The sequence below is a fragment of the Pinus tabuliformis genome, chromosome 6 (assembly GCF_031772625.1).
Source record: "Pinus tabuliformis cultivar Carrire ecotype Pingquan chromosome 6, CPIR1, whole genome shotgun sequence".
In the NCBI taxonomy this organism is placed as follows: domain Eukaryota; kingdom Viridiplantae; phylum Streptophyta; class Pinopsida; order Pinales; family Pinaceae; genus Pinus; species Pinus tabuliformis.
The window spans coordinates 811,200,734-811,212,951 of record NC_142292.1 but is presented as its reverse complement, the minus strand read 5'-3'; the positions used below and the strand labels follow the sequence as shown (position 1 = coordinate 811,212,951).

At 30.2% G+C, this 12,218-nt stretch overlaps 1 non-coding gene across 1 annotated transcript; it reads right to left on the bottom strand.

Annotated features, from left to right (window-relative positions):
- Positions 1-9,775: 9,775 nt before the first annotated feature.
- Positions 9,776-9,849, bottom strand: TRNAN-GUU (transfer RNA asparagine (anticodon GUU)). Its single transcript has one exon. It is a non-coding gene; the product is annotated as a tRNA-Asn (tRNA).
- Between the last annotated feature and the right edge of the window lie 2,369 nt (positions 9,850-12,218).

Sequence of the window (12,218 nt, the reverse complement as noted above, 5' to 3'; positions counted from 1 at the left end):
AATGGAAAGAAGAGATACAAAAGGAGTATGATTCCCTCATAAAGAATGGCACTTGGAAGCTAGTTGATCCTCCATTAGGAACCAAACCAATTGGCTGCAAGTGGGTCTACAAGAACAAGTATAAAGCTGATGGCTCACTTGACAAGCACAAAGCCAGGCTTGTGGCAAAAGGTTTTGCACAGAAGGAAGGGGTCGATTATGAGGAGACTTTTCCCCCACAGCGAAATGGGCTACCATCCGGACACTCTTTGCCCTAGCAGCTCAGGACAGTTGGAAAGTCCATCAAATGGATGTAAAAACTACTTTATTGAATGGGGATCTAAAAGAGAATGTTTTTATGTCCCATGCTGAAGGATTTTTTGTGAAAGGACATGAACATAAAGTATGCAAACTTGTGAAGTCCTTGTATGGCCTCAAACAATCACCGCGAGCCTGGTATGAAAAACTAACTGAGCATCTTCTGAAACTCAATTTCAAACATTATGATCTTGATGATGCAACTTTATTTGTCAAGAAAGTTGGCAAAACAGTTGTATATCTTATGGTATATGTAGATGATCTTTTGATGATAAGGAACAATGAAAGCTACATTGCATCCATAAAAAAAAGAATTGGGGAAAAGTTTTGAAATGACTGATTTGGGCTATGTTCATTACTATCTTGGTATTGAAGTAACTCAACATCCGAAGTCCATATTTCTTTCTCAAAATAAGTCCATTAGAGATCTGTTGAACAGTTTTGGCATGACAAAATGCAATCCTCTTACTACTCCAATGGAACAAAACTTAAAGCTCACATATATTGAAGGAAAAGAATTTGAGGATGCAACAAAGTATAGACAGCTTGTAGGAAGTCTCAACTACCTAACTACTTCTAGACCAAACATTTCGTTTGTTGTTGGAATCCTCTCCAGGTTTATGCAAAAGCCTTGTGAGGGACATTGGTCTACTGCAAAAAGAGTTCTAAGGTACTTGAAGGGAACTCAATACTTTGGAATCAAGTATACACAGGTGGATGACTTCAGATTGATTGGATACTCTGATTCAGACTTTGATGGAGACAAAGAAACTGGGGTATCTACTTCATGATATGCGATGAGTCTTGGATAAGGAGCTGTCTCTTGGAGATCATGCGAACAATCAGTTCCAATAGATTCCACAAAAAAAGCAGAATACGTGGCAGCAGCTGAAGCAACAAAAGAAATTGTGTCGCTCAGGAAAATTCTTGAAGATTTGTAGGTAAAACAAGTACAATCAACTCCACTCATGATTGACAATACCTCTGCAATAAAGTTGGCAAAGAACCCAAAGTTCCATGATCGAACGAAGCACATCAATACTAAATATCATTTGATTTGACATCATGTTGAGGCTAAAACAATCCATCTCTGTCATTGTTCCACTAATGAGCAAATTGCAGACATCTTCACCAAAGCACTTGGAAGAGAAAAGCTTAAATGATTCAGAATGATGCTTGGACTCACCAACATCGCTTCAGATTAAGGGGGGGAATGTTGACACCTAATCATCAGGATTGGGTGAATATAATGTAAACAAATAATAAGTAATATGAACAGTCATTGAGAGATGAAGTGAACAGTCTCTCCCTCATGTATATAATAAAGACTAACCTGAAGGAACAATAATACAAATCAATTTTGCTTTAAGGAGTTATTGCCTGGCTTGACATTGATGATACCTGTGTCATCTGGCCTCATGGTCGAGAGAAACTCGACTTGTTTCTCAACCACCTCAATTCTCTATCTGACTCCATCAAGTTCACGATGGAAGTTGAGGTGGAAGGTTGCCTTCCCTTTCTCGACATTCTCCTCTCGAGGATGGATGATGGCTCCATTTGTCACCAGGTCTTTCGAAAAAAGACTCACACTGAATAGTATCTCCATGCCAGTTCTCATCATTTCCCAGCTTAGAAATTCGGGGTTCTCAACACTCTTGCTACCCGTGCTCTAAGAATCTCTGATGAAAGCCACCTCGAGCAAGAAAAATCCCATCTCCTTGAGGTTTTTCGAAATAATGGGTATAGCAGATCTCAAATCCTCAAGGCCTTTCACAAGGCATGCAAAGTGCCTAGTGTTAAATCTGCTCATAACGATCCTATCTCTAAGGTTCATCTTCCTTATATCCAAGGAACCACAGATAGGATTGCCCATATCCTCAAGAAGATGAATGTTTCTTCTTCATTCAAGCCTCTCAATACCATTAAAAATTCTCTTAGATCGGTTAAAGACCCTATTGACCCTAAGGACTCAAAAGGCGTCTACCTTGTTCCCTGCTCCTGTGGTATCCCCTACATTGGAGAAACAAGTAGGTCTATTAAACAGAGGATCAATGAGCATGCAAAAGACATCAGACACAATCGCTCCCGCTCATCAGCCTTAGCTGAACATGTAGAAAAATCAAAGCACCATGTTTGTATTGAAGAATCCAAAGTTATCGCTAAAGTAGATCATTTCCACCACAGGAAGCTTAGGGAGGCAATTGAGATTGAAAGGCACGCCAGAAATCTTAATAGGGATGATGGTTGGAAATTGAGTAAGAGCTGGATTCCAGCTCTCTCATCTTAACTCATCATTCTTCTTTTCCTCTCTCCTCCTCTTCTCTTTTTGGTTTATTTTCTTTTGTTTCTGCCTGGTTCCTTATTTTTATTTATTTATATATTTTATGTATATATTTGTTCACACACACACACACACACACACACACACACACACATATATATATATATATATATATATATATATATATTATTTTTATTTAATCAAAAGTTTTCCCTTTATTTTCTATCTTTTTATAATTTATTTATTTATTTATTATTATTATTATTTATTTGCTCTATTTTGTTTTCTTTTATTTATTTTTTACTAATATATATTATATTATTTTTATTTTTATTTTTTTGCGGCCCTCTATTAGATAATTTTAAACATGTTAATATTATTAAATTAATATTATTTTCTATCCATTTTTATTTAATTTATTTTCCTAACCGCTAGTTTTCTAATATGAATAAGTCAACCCATAACAGACAAGATAATATTTTTTTTTTACTAAACTAAATATACAATATTTTTCCTTACCTCTAGTCCCTAAATAATTATTTTCTTTACATTCTAACTAATCCACCAACAACTAATTTTTAATAGCTAACTCTGGGCAATGCTGCATTCTTACTATTTATTCCTTCTGATCTATGGATTTCTCACCTTGTCCTAAGGATGAACCACATTAGTTGGTTCGAAACGTCGACCAAATCTTAACTATGTGATTAATTCAAAAGACTTTCTTCTACATTATAAATCACAAAAGTCTTAGATCTAACAAAATAACCTTAATTTAATCTCATAAATATAAATTTAATTTATTTTGTTGAGTGCTTTGCCCTCCCTCTCATCTTACAACACAAGGAGCTACCTAAAGAGGAAATCTGGTTAATTAAAAGGTATTAATTAAATCAGGGGTGAATCTTCTAGAAGAAAATGAAGATCAACTCCCTGTTAATCTTAACCCTTGATTATGTTTTAATCTTGACCATTGGTGCTCCAACAAGAGATTATAAGAAGAGACAAGTTAAAGACTTCAATGTCATCCTTCTTATATTTGTGTTATGATAACACTCATGGCTTCAATCGAAAGCATGGTATGAAACCTTCCTCTTCCCACGCATGGGATATTTGGAGAAGGGTGTAGGCATTTTTGTCAATTTATACATTGGGAACAATGCGAATTAATGATTACGACAAATATTTTTTTCCCTCTTCAAATTTTGTTGATACTCTTTTCATTTAATGTTTGTTTATAACATTTGAAATGTGAAGGAAGGTAGTAATGGGTCTTTTGTATTTGTTATGTCACTGCGTGTGGTACATAGAAATATTTTTTCCCTTTTCAAATTTTGTTGATATTTTTTTATGTTTGTTTATAAGATTTGAAATACAAAGGAGTGGTAGCAAGGGATTTTTTTTTGTATTTTTTCTAAGATAAATATATTGTTTATAAGATTTGTAACATGAAGGAATGGTAGTAATGAGTTTTTTGTATTTGTTATGTCACTGCATATAGTCATATATAGTATTTGATTTTTGGATTAATTTAGTTTGTATGATATTTTTTTACAAGATATAAAACATCATGAAAAGGTAGTAATGGTTTTTTTTTGTATTTGTTACGTTACAGTACAGTGATATATAGTATTTGATTTTTGGGATTAATTTAGTTTGTATAGGATTTTTTTTATTTGTAATTTGTAATTTTAATTTTAGATTTTTTTAAATGATGGTTGATATCCATTTCTTACTTATTACAATTTCAATTTTGAGGATGGATATTAATTTACCGTTTTTGTATGTTTATTTTTTTTTTACAGGGTGGGAAAACTTATCATAACTAAATTTGTCAAATCAACAGTGAGGACAACTATCTATGGTTGTTATTCGCAAATGCAGGCTGACTCATCACTATTATTCAAGGAAAACCATGTCACTTGGAATAACACGCTGGTGGTTCGTAAGGGGGTAGGCTTTCACTTCTGCGAGATGTCTCTAAATCTTGGGTCGTTAACTTATTTTCTTACGTCTAAAAAAAGCTTTTACCCAAACAAAAATAATTTTAAGACATACTACATACCTATTACCTATTTTTCTTATTCATGATCTTTCTTTAAAAAAATCTGATTTATCTAAATTAATTAGGTTTATGGCAATCTCCCAATGAGCTAAGTTCAATAAGTAGTCACTCTCGATTCATAAACGAAAAGTTGAAAGCGAAGCAACCTATTAATGAATGGAGTTATTCCGAATAGGACGAGAAACAATAATGTTCTCTTGCCCCTTGCAATGGCATAATTTGTGTTTTTTTTCAAGGTGTCCATAACATCATTAGATTTTTCATGTGAATTATACTCATGCCGTTGATGTTGTGAATCTCTTAACACTGGCACATGCCCTTTTGAATTATATGGGTATAACGTCATATTATTGTTATAGGTTGTACTTTCAAACCTTGAATAAAAAAAGTTATTAAATTTGCAGTAGTTTTTCCTTAAACTTTGTATTTCAATTAATTTACGAAAAATATTTTTTTCTATTTTGATTAATAAAATATATAAGTGATAATTTTTAATGTAAGATTTTTTATTATTTAAAAAGAGTAATTTTGGTATTGGGAAAATAAAATTGGTAATTATTAATATTGATATTATAGGTATATTTTATGTTTAGATTAAGTGGCAGATTGGTTTATTAAAATGAATTAAGTTTGGGTGATGTTTTTCATGGAAATTTAGAATTTGATTTAAAGTTTAAAAGTTTTGGTGAATATTATTCATCTTTATTAGGCAAACTATAAAATGATTCGCAATATTTTTGTAAAAATATTTAAATTTCTAATGATTTTATATTAGTTTCTCTAAAATTTTGGTGATTTTTAAGGTAAAATAATTTTAAACTATACAATTTGAGTGAATCATTTTTAGAAAAATTGGAAATTGATGATTTTCTTTTTTGGAATAATCACTGAAAATTAGCTCACTTGTGAATATTAGCCCTTGAAATTTTCCCTGGTACTCTTAGAAAAAGTTAAGTAGTTATATAATAGTAATTGTTATTATTTTTAACTAAAATAATGAAATACTTATCTATATTAAAGAGATGAAATTATTTATTTTAAAGGAAGAGATCTGCTATAATAGTGTATATAAGTAGTACCTATGGGTGTAGATTGGCTGACACTACATTGTATTGTTAAGACACTCCATGTCACGTTGTTAGTTCAAACCTTGCCTAACTTGTGTACCATGCTTAGGGGTTGTGCAGTGTACCTAGAGCTTATAATGGTAGCAGTTGAAATCAACCTTGTGTTGTGCAAATATGAACTCAACCTAGTTGTTGCTTCCTTTAAAAGCACAAAAAAATAATGTACATAAGTATAGTTTTAGAAGTTTCAAAGCTTATGTCAAATAATGCTATATTACTAGATAGTATACCTTGTAATAGACTATGACAAATACAATCTATATCTTCTTATATGTATCCTATTTAACCATAATACTTATATTCTTATTGATTTTAAAAAACATTCATTTAAGGGAAAGCATGGAGGTCATTTGCCTCATCATGACTAACACTTAACTGAGGGGAGAACTGCTTCTCAATTTTGGCTCCTTCACGTAGTTAAATATTTCCTCTGCCTAGGGTTTAGCTTGATTAGAACTTGCGAACACTTTGTTGTTCAAAGTTATAAATAAGGAGTATTTACAAATATTGAGGGAAACATTTATTAACACATTACATACGACTTCTAAGATGTTGTCCTTTGCTTCTATTGTACTACCAATTCCATAATAGCTATGTGTTGAAAGATGCAAAGGTTTTCATTTTCATGTACCATGGTATTCACTAAAATAAGAGAGTCCTTTTAGACCAATTGTACTCTTCATGTCTTCTCAAAGGCCTCTTGAGTTTTAAGATTTCCTTGTGCTCCGTAATTACACTCTCAACACCAAATTAGGCTACCATCCAAATCAAATTGAAATTGGCAAGGTAGAACCAAAATTGTGTCCTTTCATTGGGTTGATAAAACCAAAACCAGAACAAAATAGAGTTTCCTTCCTAAAGCTTTGAAATTTTGTTGCTTAGATGGGGTACTTACACTAGAAAATCCATACAAACTACACTACAAGGACTCAAGGAAGGTGAGCTTGAATTTGAGGCCCAATCGAGACAAGGATAGCGAAATTATTTTAGTTACTTCCTTGAAAAGCCAACAACAAATCTGTGATAGGAAATTTACCATAGAGAAAAAAGCACATAGGATTATAATTTAAATGAACAAGAGTCATAAAATATTCTTAAGGAATCTACTCAGAATACTACAATACCCATAGAACCAATAGTAAAATACCTAGACCACCCTTCTGCAAAACAAATTCAAATACTTTGGATTGTAGAAATAGTTTATTGTATTGTAAAATACATTTTATTTTGTCAAAATTGGATCACCTACCCTTTTTGATATATAATCGATAAATTGGAAGATTGTTTGGAAGAAGAAGGGTGTGACACCTTGACTCTTGCTAGTATAGTCATCATGCTTTTCTTTACACTAGTGATATTGTTTTTATTATGGTGAAGAGTCCCTATGATCTTGACAATCAACTAAAAATCCTCAACTATTTCTACTCTAATAAAAGTATGGTTACCAACACTAACAGAATGAAAATTATGGTAACAAAATTTAAAACATCACTTATAATACTTTCATATATGATAATGACAATATGGAAAAAGTGCTTTCACACAAATATCTTGAAATCAATATTTATCACAAATTTAAATAAAAATTATAACATTAAAAAAATAATCTTAAAACTATTCTCTAAATATTTTTCAAACATATATATATATTTTAAATCCAAATAATTCTTACCTTTCTTAAATCTATTAAACCAATTTAATTTCTGATACCATACTCTTGTAAACTATCCGTGCCCACAATTACCAACTTGGAATATAACAATAACAATATTGTCACATAAGTGGAGCATAGGTTTTCTAATGATTACACTAAATAAGAAATTTAGGTGAAATCATTTGACCTAACAGTATTTTGAAAATGCTTATTGTGAACTTATTAATGGAGTTGTCTTTAGTGCAATTTTTTTGGAGATTCGGGTGACAGAATCCAGCGGAAAAAATTGAGGTTAAATCTTGATTTGTATTATTTAAAATGGGTTTTAACTGCATATTTGGATTCAGCACCGTGAAAAACCCCTAGGACACTTTGATTGTGCAGAAATTAGCTATCAAACTTGAGATTCCAATAAATTGCTGCTGGATTTTGACCGAAAAAACCCACCGGAAAAGCTTCCAAAAAGTCTCTTTAAAGACAACTGCCTTATTAATGGCGGAAATGAAGTGAACAAACACTATTAGCTATTTATTACATCTACTTGTGTGCACGGATGTTTTGAAAATGTCTTTTGTGTAACTATTATTATTATTTGAAAAAATAAATTATCCATTGGAGAGTAAAATACATTTCATATTAGGTTTTGAGTATGCTTTTAAAAAAAATTGTTTAGTTAAGAGCTGGTTTTTTGGAACCAACAATAGGTTATTCTAAGTTGCTTGATTTTCCTTAAATAAATGAATCAGGTTACATTCAAAAATAATAGTAAAAAATAATTGTCCTCACTACCGATTTGAAACTAAATTATAATAAATTTTCCCACCCTAAAAAGATGCAACTGCTACCTAGGCCGCTTAATAAAAGTAATGGATTTTTACCCATACAAATGAAAATAAAAATAAAAGGACTGGATTCCTCTCCATGTTATTACATCTACTTGTGTGCACCAATGTTTTGAAAATGTCTATTGTGTAACTATTATTATTATTTGAAAAAATAAATTATCCATTGGAGAGTAAAATACATTTCATATTAGGTTTTGAGTATGTCTTAAAAAAAATTTGTTTAGTTAAGAGCTGGTTTTTTTCAGAACGAGCAATAGGTTATTCTAGATTGCTTGATTTTCTTTAAATAAATGAATCAGCTTACATTAAAAAATACTAGTAAAAAATAATTGTCCTCACTACCAATTTGAAACTAAATTATAATAATTTTTCCCACCTTAAAAAAACCCAACTGCTACCTAGGCCGCTTAATAAAAGTAACGGATTTTTACCCATACAAATGAAAATAAAAATAAAAGGACTGGATTCCTCTCCATGTCATTGGTCTTATTACAAGAAAAATCCTTATAAATTGATTTTGACTTACTATGTAATGATAAAACTCAGGGTGTAGTTTTTTAATTTAAATTTTTTATTCATCGAAAATGTTTTTAATTCTAAACCCATAAAAACTATGTTTATGTCAAAAATAAAAATAAAAATGATATTGCCTCCACCTATTCTTGCATTCTTGTTATGAATTATAAATGATGTTTTTTCAAATGTGTTTATGCATTATAAAATGTCAAAAAATATAATCAAGATAGCAATGCTAATGAAAATTTAATTTAAATTACAGAAATCAATAATGTTCCCTAACAAGTTTAATATAAATTTGGAAAAGTATCTTAATGAATAACAAGAATGAAAAGAATTCATCTTAATTTCTTAAAATTAGAAGTGAGGTTTATTTCTTAATAATATAAGGCAGTGTTTTAATTAAATTTCTCATTTACTGAAAATGATTTTAATTTCAAATTTATCAAAAATATATTTATATAAAAATGTGAAAGTAGCGATATTGCTACTACATATTTATTGATATGAATTATAAATATTTGATCGAAATGGTTAATTGTTTTTAAAAAAAATCAAAATGTTGGAGTGTTTGAATTTTTTTATAGTAAAAATAGATTCAACATTATTAAGAAAATTTAAAACATTCAAAATCCTGAAATTTGACAGTGAATTTAAAAAAAAATATAAGAATTTCCATTATTTTCCAAACTAATTTATACTCTTTTTTTTTTTTTTAACTATTATCACTGATGTTTTTCAAAAATAACTATGCATTAGGAAGCGTAAAACAATAAAAGCAGATGTTTTTTCCGAAATAACTACACATTATTTAATTCAAATTCGATGTTTTTCAAAAATAACTATGCATTAGGAAGCGTAAAACAATAAAACCAGATGTTTTTTCCGAAATAACTACACATTATTTATTTTAAATTACGAATTTGAGAATCCGATAATGTTCGCAGGTTTATTAAACAAACCAGACAACCATAAAAATGCAGACACGTGCGCTAGAAGGAGGGCTTGAACCTCCGACCTTGTGGTTAACAGCCACACGCTCTAACCAACTGAGCTATTCCAGCTTTTATTAATGTGCTGAGCTATTTCAGGCTTTGTTGTAGTATATTGTAGACATATTTATTATTAGAGTCATTTAAGAAAATATAAATAATCACAAAATATTATATACGTACTTTCATCCTATTTATTTCAATTTGGACGACTTTGATAAATGGTAAATATTTTTATTTTCCTTTTGACAAGAAACCTTTATGTTTGCTTGCCCTTTTTTCTTTTAAAGAAGAAAAAGAGCAAAGTGATTGTCCTAAGTGACACTGCTTTTGTTTTGTTTGATTATATATATATATGTTATATAAAAGAAAATCAAAGTGATATGATTATTGTTTTGTTTACTATCAAGACATTTTTATAATAGGCTTGGTGTTATTTATGAATTCACTATAAATAAGTGTTTGAATTTAATTACATATTTGCTATATATTTTATAGTATTGATGATTCATCAGCAACACTTTTTTATTTATAAAAGAATGGTTTACTCTTTAAAGTGAATATGAAATATATTAATTAAATTAGAAAATTAATATCTATATTTATATATATATATAAAGAGGTATAGATTAGGCAAACATGTTTTGTGTTATTTGGAGAATCGAGTTTTTTTTTTAAAGTTAAATTGGTTATAAATGAATTGGATTTTGAACCTAAATTTAAATTCGGAAAGGGAAGTATTGAATCTTGTCTATAGAGTTAGTATTCGGGACATGTTTCAAAGAAATATAAGGCTAGGGCATCTAGCTAAAGTGCAATCAAGCCATTTTTTAGGATAAGTCCTTGGAGGATGTAAAAATGGCAACTCAGTGTCTTATAATCTTGTCTTCTGATGCACATGTTCCTGACTCTCATCCATCCTCCTTGTCTATGGATATCCTTATTCAAACTATTTCCCCTGAGGTTTTTTTGATGATGTGACCCATATGATTCTGCCAAAAGGTGGGGCAGGGGGTATACTATTTTTCTAAGATACGCACTCAATCTCCTTCAGGGTCGGTTTGGGTCTTGGTACAAACAATCAAACTGAATTGACGGTGCTTAAACTCCTTCTCCAACTTGATGTTGAACATAATCTTAGTCATGTACATGTTTATGTGGACTTTGCTTTGGTGATAAATTGATTGAAAAGACTTTATAGGCTTTCTGATTTTTCTCTTTTGTCGCTTTTCAGATATATTATAACATGGTTGCTTTATTTTTTCACATAACTTTTGATTATGTCTACATCCACCAAAATCAAGTTGTGGACTCCTTATCAAAGTAGAGTCCAAAATTGGCCTTGAAAATCTGGCTGGTCACTGAATCATAATATAGTCTTCAAAAAGAGTCTATCCATCGTCACTACGCAAATGATGGGGCCTTAAATAATCTAAACAACATTGCATAACTCTTATCTATATCGGAGCAAATTTTGAAATTTTCTGATGTGGATGTTCTGTGTATTTATGACAATTACTAATTGATATATGTAATTCTACCTGCTATAGTGGTCGATCATTGATAGTATTGGATGTTAAGTACAATGCGTACAGTGTACGCTCCATTGATGTACTCACTTTTGTATATAATAATAATATCTGCCTTTTTTCTTTGGATATATATATAAACTGTTTTAAACCATGTCGATCTTAGGTATATTTGAATTAATATTTGGTATTTTTAAAGAAGATACATGAAAGAGATATTGTGGAATATTTTCAATGTTAAATATTTTTATTTTTACATAAATAGAAGGGAAATATATAATAACATATTCACATTGTAGTCAATCAAACATATCATATTTATGTTGATATGAAGCACTACTTAAATTGGTGAAATGAAAATAGTTGTTGATCATAAGTAACATGTCTCATTATTAAAATTTGGTTTTGTTAAAGAATCAAATCCATATGTGGATTTCTTTGAAAACTCATTTTCTTTTGTCTTTCGTTTATATTGTTATTAATAAAACAGAGCCATTGAAGTAAAACATGGTGAGGATAAAAAATGTTAGTCATAGTTATTAGTTGGATGTTAAACAAGATTGAAAGTGGCATAACAATGACATTAGACATAGATTATAAGTTTTCATCATCTTTTAACATCTCAAGTTATTAATCTCATCACATATCAAGCCATGTTGGCATATTTGTCTAAAGTAATATTTGTTTCAATGTAATTTTTATTTTTTTACAATGATGATGATTACCATCCCTTAAGACTAACAAGGTCTATTAGGTACATAAAGGGAAAGATCAAATATTTCTCATAATATTATTTAAAATATAGTGAAAGTGAAAATAACGAAGTCATTATGGGTTTTGTAAGTTAGGAGGTCCCAAAGAGTAACAAAGTAACTATAAACATAGGTTAGATTATGCTTTAGATGATTAAAG